Raw genomic sequence first — 8,940 nt, 5'->3', positions numbered from 1 at the left:
TGCAGTGTGGGCTCACCTGTGCGCTGTGGGAAGATCAGGAGTCAATTAGTGGGTTTGGTGGGCAGCCTCGGCCGAGCCGTCCGAGCCGGTGACAGTCTGCGGCGGACCACCACACGGCGTGAGCCAGGTGAGGAGCAGGGAAGCCTAAATGAAATGCTAATACAGGCCGCATAAGTCAGGGCTCTCTAATTGGAACACAGCTGCTGCAGGGACCGAGTATCCCATGAAGTGCCGCAGAAGCAGAGGAAGCAGTGGGTCACCGTGATCAGGTCAGGTTCCCTCTCTGTGTGCAGCTAGAAATACTTCGCCTGAAATGGCTGGTGGAAACCTCAGGAAGGGAAACACTGAAAGAACAAAGAAACTTACAGGAAATGTTGCTCGGCATTCACATCTGTATCATAATATATCAAATTAAATGTCCGATAAATCAGGATATTTACATTAATGTCCGTTTTATATTTTTCAAACTACCAGTTAAAGGTAGTGTTGTTGCTGTATTTGTTATTTCTCCCAGCAGCTGCTAGCTTGACAGCTGTGAGTACGAATAGTAGCCATGTTGGTTGTTTAAGTTCATAATGATCATGTTGGGGGAGTGTCTTTGGAGGGAGGCCTGAAGAGACGGGCGGCTACTTTCATTGGAAAAGAGTTGTCAACACTGGGCTGGGTTTATAGGTTAGATCATTTTAAAATCTAGTGTACTCTTGCTAGTTTCTCAACATTACCGACCCTACCTTTAAAGAATTGTTTGACATTTTTCTGAATATTCTTATGTACTTTCTCGCTGAGAGTTCATATCTGTCCGTTCCGTTAGCTTAGCTTAGCTTAGCTGCCTGGCTGTGTCTAAAGGGAAAGAGATAGGCCTACCAGCATCTCTGAAGCACAAACACTGCTGTTTGACCCAAACCTGTCATGTTTGCATTTTCCTTTTCATTTCATTTTATTAAACAAATTATGAATTACTTGCAGATGAAATTACAGATTAAAAATAGCCTTTTGGGAATCTGGTGTATTTAGAGTGCTGCGCTCTCTCCTAGCTTTAGCACCATATTGAACTGACAGATATGAACTCCCAGCAAGAAAGAACCCAATGTCAAACTATTCCTATTTGTTTGTGAAGCACTGATCACTACTCTGATTTATTTGACATTTAAATTGAGATTTTGTGATACAGCATTTATCACAAGTTCATTGTTCTTGTTGTTCAGTGTATTCCTTTCTCAGGTTTCCATTATCGACTTTAGACAAAGTAGTTTGAATTAGTTTAGTGTAGTTTAGTTTATTTGAAAAGGGACAGTGTAAATTATGAAATACACATGGTATAACAAATGCCAGAATGAACCAAAAGGCTATTGTTCATCTGTTGTCCCTGGCCAAGATGTTACAGAAGGCTTCCTAAAATACATTAAAACAAAAAAACATAAAACCGGACGTGCAGTTTAAATGTTGTAAAAGGAACACAGTTAAAAGCCGTAGACACATTAGTGACATTTATACATATGAAAGACATGCAGACAAGCAGGACGCATAGATAGAAGCAACAAAAAGAGAGTTTAGTGCTGACGTGTATGTATTAATCATTCATTGTGTTGATTGCTACTGACAGATTTAAAGGCGTTTAGTTTGATGTGAATCTGTGATCTTAACTTTAGACACATCCAGGCTAACTGTGTGTCCAACCTTCGTGCTAAGCTAAGCTAACTGTCTCGTGGTTGTAGCTTCATATTTAGAGCACAGATATGAGTGGTATTAATCTTCTCATGTAACTCTCAACAAGGAAGTGAATACGCACATTCCCCAAAATGTTGATTTGGCCCTTTAAGCTAAATATTGTCATTTTTCAGTCTACACTACTTAAGCTCACAAATGACAAAGGTGATTAGCAACAATTTATGGGAGGTAATTTGGCTCATGGGGATGTGCTAACACAGAGACAGATGTGCTTTTAAAAACCATCAGCTACTTTCAAAAGATTTACACAAAAAGAAAAAAGAAGCCTTTCCTTTCAGGCTATGGCTCTGCAGCATGTACTCCCATCTCTATTCTTCTTCGCTCGGAGGAGAGGATGTTGATGAATCACAAGCCAAGCTTGAGAAAACCTTTTCTTAGATTTTAAGCTTCTTTTTCATTACAAGTGCTGATATCAATGCTGCGTGGCACCACGTAAGTTCATATGAAGACACGATTAGCTGAAAAGAGAGTGTACAGGATGGCATAAGTCAAGCTGAGGGGGGAACTAAAATGCACACTGGGAGGAACAGAGGAAGAAATAAAAAAGACAGACTTCGAGAGAAGTTGAAAATTCAATAGTCAGTCATCTCTCGCTGCATTTCACGTGCACCAGACTCTATCCACGAGCTCTCTTCTTCATGTTTCAAGGCCTCCACCCTTCTCTTCAAACGGAAAGGGAATTTGCGGAAGAATAATGCATGAGCTCGTCGTGGGCGATGGACAGGAGGCTCCTGCCTCAGAAGTCTGCCTATCTTATAGACGGCGGGGCGATTGACATGAGCCACCCAAGAGGGAACCTCAGGTGGCAAGGTGTCTAAAGCCCTCGCCTGTAATAATGAGGCCATCTCCCACAGTCACATAAGCTTAGACACTGAGAGAATTCATTTTTTTAGATTGAAAATCCTAAATGAAAGCTTAAACTGTCGGTTAGCGCTGGTAAAAATCAATAACGCGCTCCTATTTTTGGACAACACCTAACACATGCCTGCTTTTCTTCGAAGACATCACACCAGCCATATGCAGCCTGGAGTGAGACTAATGTGGAAGCACCAGTACGCCTACAAGACTCGCAGTTGTCCTCCGCCTTGAGCTATTCCTACTGATTCAGATTCCGTCTCCTGAGGGGAAGAGTTGCTGATCGGCTTTTACTCACATTCATCCCTGAAATTCTTGAAAATGCTTTTCTTGTAAATAGAAAAAAAACAAAATCATGAAGCGATGCTAGAATAGACGTAGAGAACAAATGTAATGTGTTTCACAGAAAAGCTGTCTTTCTCGTTTTCTCTATCTAACGTACACAGCATGAGTTGTCCTACAAAAACTGTCCCTCGCTGTCATTTTCCTCTCAACTCAATAATTTCGCTGTCTTCCCCGCTGTCAGCGTTTATCAGCCACTTCCAGCCCCTCAATGTACCCTGCCTGGACACCTCTATACGCAGGACACAAAAAACATGCGGCAGCGGCTGACAGATAGAAAACTGATTCTTTACAAGTGAGGTCAGAGGACTGTATCCAAACCGTCTGGCAGAGTACACTAATATCCCCGTGCTGAGCAGCGTGGTGCTATTGAGCGCGACCATGCGCGTCCGTCTCACTCCGCTGCACCCAATGAGCCGAACCCGTGGAATTGATGGGCAATGGGGGGGAAATAGGAGAAAGGAGGAGAGGGAGCGAATGATGTGCCGCACTCGCTAATGCACATTATTCCGTCACATAAACATCGAGATTCTTTGAAAAGGAGGGGGTGAGAGATTTTGGCTTTATTGGACAATTCTCCGGGCCCGGATAGGAGATGTGAAAACTGTCGAGCTGAAAGAAAACACGTCTCCTGGCTGTCAGCTGGAACTCCTTCTACCTGCTAGAGCTGGTTCATTATAGCAACAGCCCCGACCACTGCATTACTACACTCTCCCTCTCCTGGCCACACAAACATCCTACCTTTCTCTTTTTTCAAGGCGCCCTCTTCTAGCTTTGAAAACCATAAAAGTCTGCTGTGTTGTATTGTCAGCCTCCAGTGACGTTTGATGGACTGTTGGATTAAAAGCGCCTGCAAGTGTCTGCGGGGAGAAAATAGCAGCGGCAGGAGTGGGAAGTCAGTGTACCCAGTGATGATGCGATGTTCTCTCTCCTTCCACATTATCTAGTCCGCCTGACTTACATGCAGTAAAAATGCAGCGCTGCAGCTTTCATTAGTGCACAAAGATTATGGCTCAATGCAGGGCTATGAATTATGCATGGGCTATGCACTGTGGTACGGCGTGCAGCAGCCCTGCTCATCCTAATATGAGGAACACACCCACAGAGTATTGCTCAATCACACACACAGTGAGTGCACAAACATTCAAATTAGCGTCGGCTCGCGAACGAGTGAAAAGACGTGTTTCAGCCCCGGAAAGAGCAACGAAGGCAGTCGCTGAGTCACTCCCACAGGCCCTTTCTGTCAGTGCAGGAGCTGCTCAGTTATACTGTCGACTCTCACTTCACCTCCTGCACCTTTTGATGACGTAAACCTTCATTCTTCCTTGAGTCATCTCACTCAGGTAGAAGAATCCATAGAGGTAGCATCACTTGGTATGCAGCGGTAGGGCAAGGTTAGCACAGCCTCACTCCAGTCTGTCTGCATTTACAGAGGCTTTGCAGTTGACTGACAAATTTGGTTGACATCAACGAACAGCAACATTAAATATGTACACCTCAGATAGTGTTAGTATAAAAATCAATTCACTAACATGAAGGGAAGAAAAAACTTGGTAGCAACCCAGGGATTAGCCCATTAGGTCAGACCGTCATACCGTCTCTCCACAGCACCGAGCTTTACCCACTTTAGAATATTTATGTGAAATAAAGTTAGTCAAATGTTTTCAGCTCTTAAAGGATTATGTGGAGGGGATAGGATTAACAAGAGAAGGATCATGGATGATTAACATTTGCTTTTCCGTTTGATTCCCATCTCATTCTGAATTGTATTAACTTTATGGCTATTAAAGACAAAACTTGTAACAGGAATATGATCTCAAAGGTTGTCCAACTGCTGTTGAATACAATGCTGCGAGCCAAAGGCAGAGGATATTTACTGTCGCTGGAGGTCTGTCTGTTTAATGACATTTAGACCTCCACAGCAGATGGTGGACGTAACAGAAGCAGTGATATTAGTGAATCCAAAACAAAGACAACACCAGCCACACTGATGAAGTTACACAAATGATTATAATATATTATATTATATTATAATATATTATAATATATTATATATTATATTACGACAAATAATACAGAAAAAGGAAGATTTTAACAGCAATGACAAACAAAACGCCCACTCAGCCGCTGCAAAAAGCAAAGTAAGCTAGCTAATCAAAGCTAATCAATAAGGTTATGAATAATGTGAATGCTAGTACTAGCTGTGCTAAGTTTGAATTATTTTTGAAGTGGGGTTGTACGCATAGTCCCATGTCCGGCGAGGTCAAATCATTGCTTTTGTGAACGGAGTCTGGTGGCTGAAGACCGCAATATAACGGATTCAGTTCCTCGTCAGAAAGGGTTGTCTGACAGCGAGGTGAAGCGGCTGTGGACGGGAGCAGCAGAAAAACATATTAATCGTATATCAATATCATATCAAATGTACGCTATATTTAGAGTGTTTTCACCGCTTTACCTCGCCATCAGACAGCCCTTTCCGACGGGGGACTGAAGCCGTCATATCGCTGTCTTCACCAGACCAGACTCTATCCACTAAAACAATCATTTTACCTTGCAGAACGTGGAGACGCTGGTCTACCGCTGCATCCATCGGTTAGTTAGTGTGACTTTTGGATCCAAACTAACGTGGCGTCCACACAGCGGTACAGTGCTTAGCGTCTGTGCCAGTACTCCTGTCTGCTTCTCCAAACAGGGAGCACACCAACCGCCATCTAAATTACTGTATTTACAGTTAATACACACTGACTATAAGGATGTCTATACATATGCTGTACATGCAGCAGTGTTATCATGCAGAAACCTACGTCACGTCAAGTGGGAAAAAGTTTGTAGAAGGGCTTTGGGAAATAGCATTTTGACGGTAAAACATACAGACTTTGACCAAAATTTGAGTGTTGGGATTTGAATACATGAGGAACACCACTGAGATGCTACAGAATTATATACAAATAAAAAAGAGCAAAAATATTGGACACACCCTTTAAGTTTCATGCAACAGATGAGGGAGGAGGATGATGATGAGGAGGAGGTTCACTTCTCCTATTAATAAATGTGTGACCTCTTTCATTAAACATGCCCCACACACAATAATCCACCAAAGAGCGACTAAACTGAATAAAACCATAATCCTAAAAAATATGCTTAAATACCTGCATGAACCTTTCAGGTTAATAGAGGGAGAGGATTATCAGCAGTCCCATTTAGCATGTATAGAATCAGTGGTGACTCAGGCATGTCATGGCTAGAACTAAACCCTAACCAGGCACTGCTGGTTCCCTTCAAACCAACGGCAATGCCCGAGCAATACTTGTACTTAGAGAGAACTGTATGAAAAAAAAACCCAGAAATGTGCAAATCACTCCAAATTCAAAGAAAATAGCAGTTTTAAAGCAAGCTATCATTTTCAAATTGCATCCTCTATTACCTCACTCTTGACTCTTCCTGTGCAAATATTGTTTATGTAAGCAGAGCATGGCTTTGAATGATAAGTGCTTCCTTTAATCAGTCTCTCTGTAAACTATCAGCGACTTGTTTACCCGCCTTCTCAGCCCTTGATGCTAAATCAAAAGCTGGTTGTATGTTTTTTCCTTGCGACTCCTGCAAAGCTCTTTGTCCGTCAGTCTCGTAGCAACCCTGAGCATGTGCACCTTCCTCTCTGGCTGTAACACACATGTAGAAACACACATGAGTCTGCTTGGATAACCTAAAGGCTCCAGGCTGCTCACAATATTGCTGCCACCATCGTTTTCCCATCGCATATCAGCCTGATCTTCAAAAAGCCCTGACAATCTCCCTCAAATTTATGACTCAGTCTGTTTACATCGAGGTTTTCTCATTTTCAGCAAATTTCCCTGTGTGTTTTATGCCAGCAGTTATGAGGTGGCGATAAAGAATAAAGTGAAGGGAAGAAACAACAACATTACTTCAAGATTTATTTTTTTCCTCCCCATTTCCTCAGTTGCGTCCCGTTGACCCCTGGGCTCTTGGCAGGCTGGTCGGTGTTGATTTTAGCCCACAATCAATTCATTTTAATCACAATGGGCAGCACGGGGAGCGGCGCGCTAATTGATTGGCAGGTATTTGCATATACAGTATGCAACAAAATGTCACGACCGGCCTTGGTGGTGACCTGTGTGGGCTGCTGGCAAAACAAACTGATGAGGGTAATTTATCATGCGGCTTGCACTTTGCTGAGCGGGGGGGGACGGCCGCACCCACTATTGTTAGCAACGCCAGTCACCTGTCACGCCACGGCGGGCACGAGGAGAGGAGAGACAGGAGAGGAGAGAGGGAGGAGGAGCTGAGGATGGAGACGTAAAGATGGAGAGGGGAGAGATGAAGCGCCGAGGGGAGAGGCAGATGAGGACGATACTGTCGGTGGAATGTCAGACATTCACTGCGGCTGCCGATCAGTGGATGGAGCACGCATGGATGCTCCGCCGTGAAAATATGTGGTTGTGTTACAGATTCATGGCTGGTTGAATGGAAGGATATATGGATAAATACAGTAGTTTGACCATGAATAACATCAGTCCACCTCATTTATTTTGATTTCAAATAGAGCTGAGACAAACGATTATTTTCTCATTTAATCAATTATTTATTTGGTCTATAAAATGTCAGAAATAGGTGAAAAATGTCGATCAGTGTTTCCCAAAGCCCAAGGTGACGTCCTCTAATGTCTTATTTTGTCCACAACTCAAAGATATTCAGTTTACTGTCGGAGAGGAGGAAAGAAACCAGAAAATATTCACATTTAAGAAGCTGGAATCGGAGAATTTTTAGCTCTTTTCTTAAAAAAATGACTCAAACCTATTATCAAAATAGTTGCCGATTATTGATTATTAATATTTGATATGATAGTTGACAACTAATCGTTTAAGTGATAAATCTGTGCAGCTCTAAAATAAAATACAAGGTTCAGCCTCGCTCTCCACACAAATCATTCTCCTACAGTCCCAAATGACTCAAACTGATTGATCGATTATCAAAATAGTTGGCGATTACTTTAATAGTTGACAACTAATCGATTAATCGTTGCAGCTATAATTTAAAATATCCTCAAGACAAGAAGCAATATCTTCATGTTTCTCGACTAAAATTAGGATCCTAATGGAGAATTAAAATAAAGATTTTCAGGGACACCAATTAATAAACATATTTACAGTATATCCATATTGTCTTCATGCAAACACAACAAACAAAATGTCTTGCACCTTTTGAATGTTTCCCTACATGCATACAATTAAAAAAAAAAATCTAAAACTAAAACTAACTAACAACGTACCTATATCCAGATGTAACCTGTGGAACTAAAGCACTGACACCTAGTCCAGTTAGGACGGGAGACAGCTTTCCCAGTGTTTGATCCGTTGTTGTTAACAGCAGCAGGTCTGACCCTCCTCACAGAGAATCCAGTCTGCAGGTTCAGGCTGTTCATGATGAAGTCACGACTGATACCAACAGGCTCATAGTTCAGCTTGATCATGAATCTGAAGTGGCCTCAATTTTTGCATTCCTGCCTCGACTGCTGCTCGACACATAAAGCGAGACTATGTAACCTTTGACAGAAGAAATAACACAACGGGCTTCATGCAGCAACATTCTTTTAAATCTTTGATATTTTCTTCATTTTCTGTTAAGAGAAAAAATCCAACTCCAGATGCACCCAACATTCTTAACCATCCAGATTTGCTCTCACACAGGTGTGCTGAATGATGAATCCCACTCCATCAATAACTGGAGGCGTGTGGCCGATGGAAGAAGAAGAACTTCAGCAGCAGTGAAATCAAGTAACACTTAAATAAACTTAAACAAAGTAAAGGTGATTTTCCAGAGCGTCAGCACTGGCCTTACAGGAAAATCAAAAAGCCTTGAAGAGCTGTATGTAAACCATTCAGAGGCTCACATGCAATAGCATCTAAGGTGTTTTATAGTCTTAATTGGAATCAGTGGACCAATAGTATTTATTTAGCCCACAAATGTAATAATCAAATCGTACTAATTTCTCTAAAT

Source organism: Sebastes umbrosus, chromosome 23 (genome assembly GCF_015220745.1).
Source record: "Sebastes umbrosus isolate fSebUmb1 chromosome 23, fSebUmb1.pri, whole genome shotgun sequence".
Lineage (NCBI taxonomy): Eukaryota > Metazoa > Chordata > Actinopteri > Perciformes > Sebastidae > Sebastes > Sebastes umbrosus.
Note: the sequence above shows the minus strand (reverse complement) of the source record.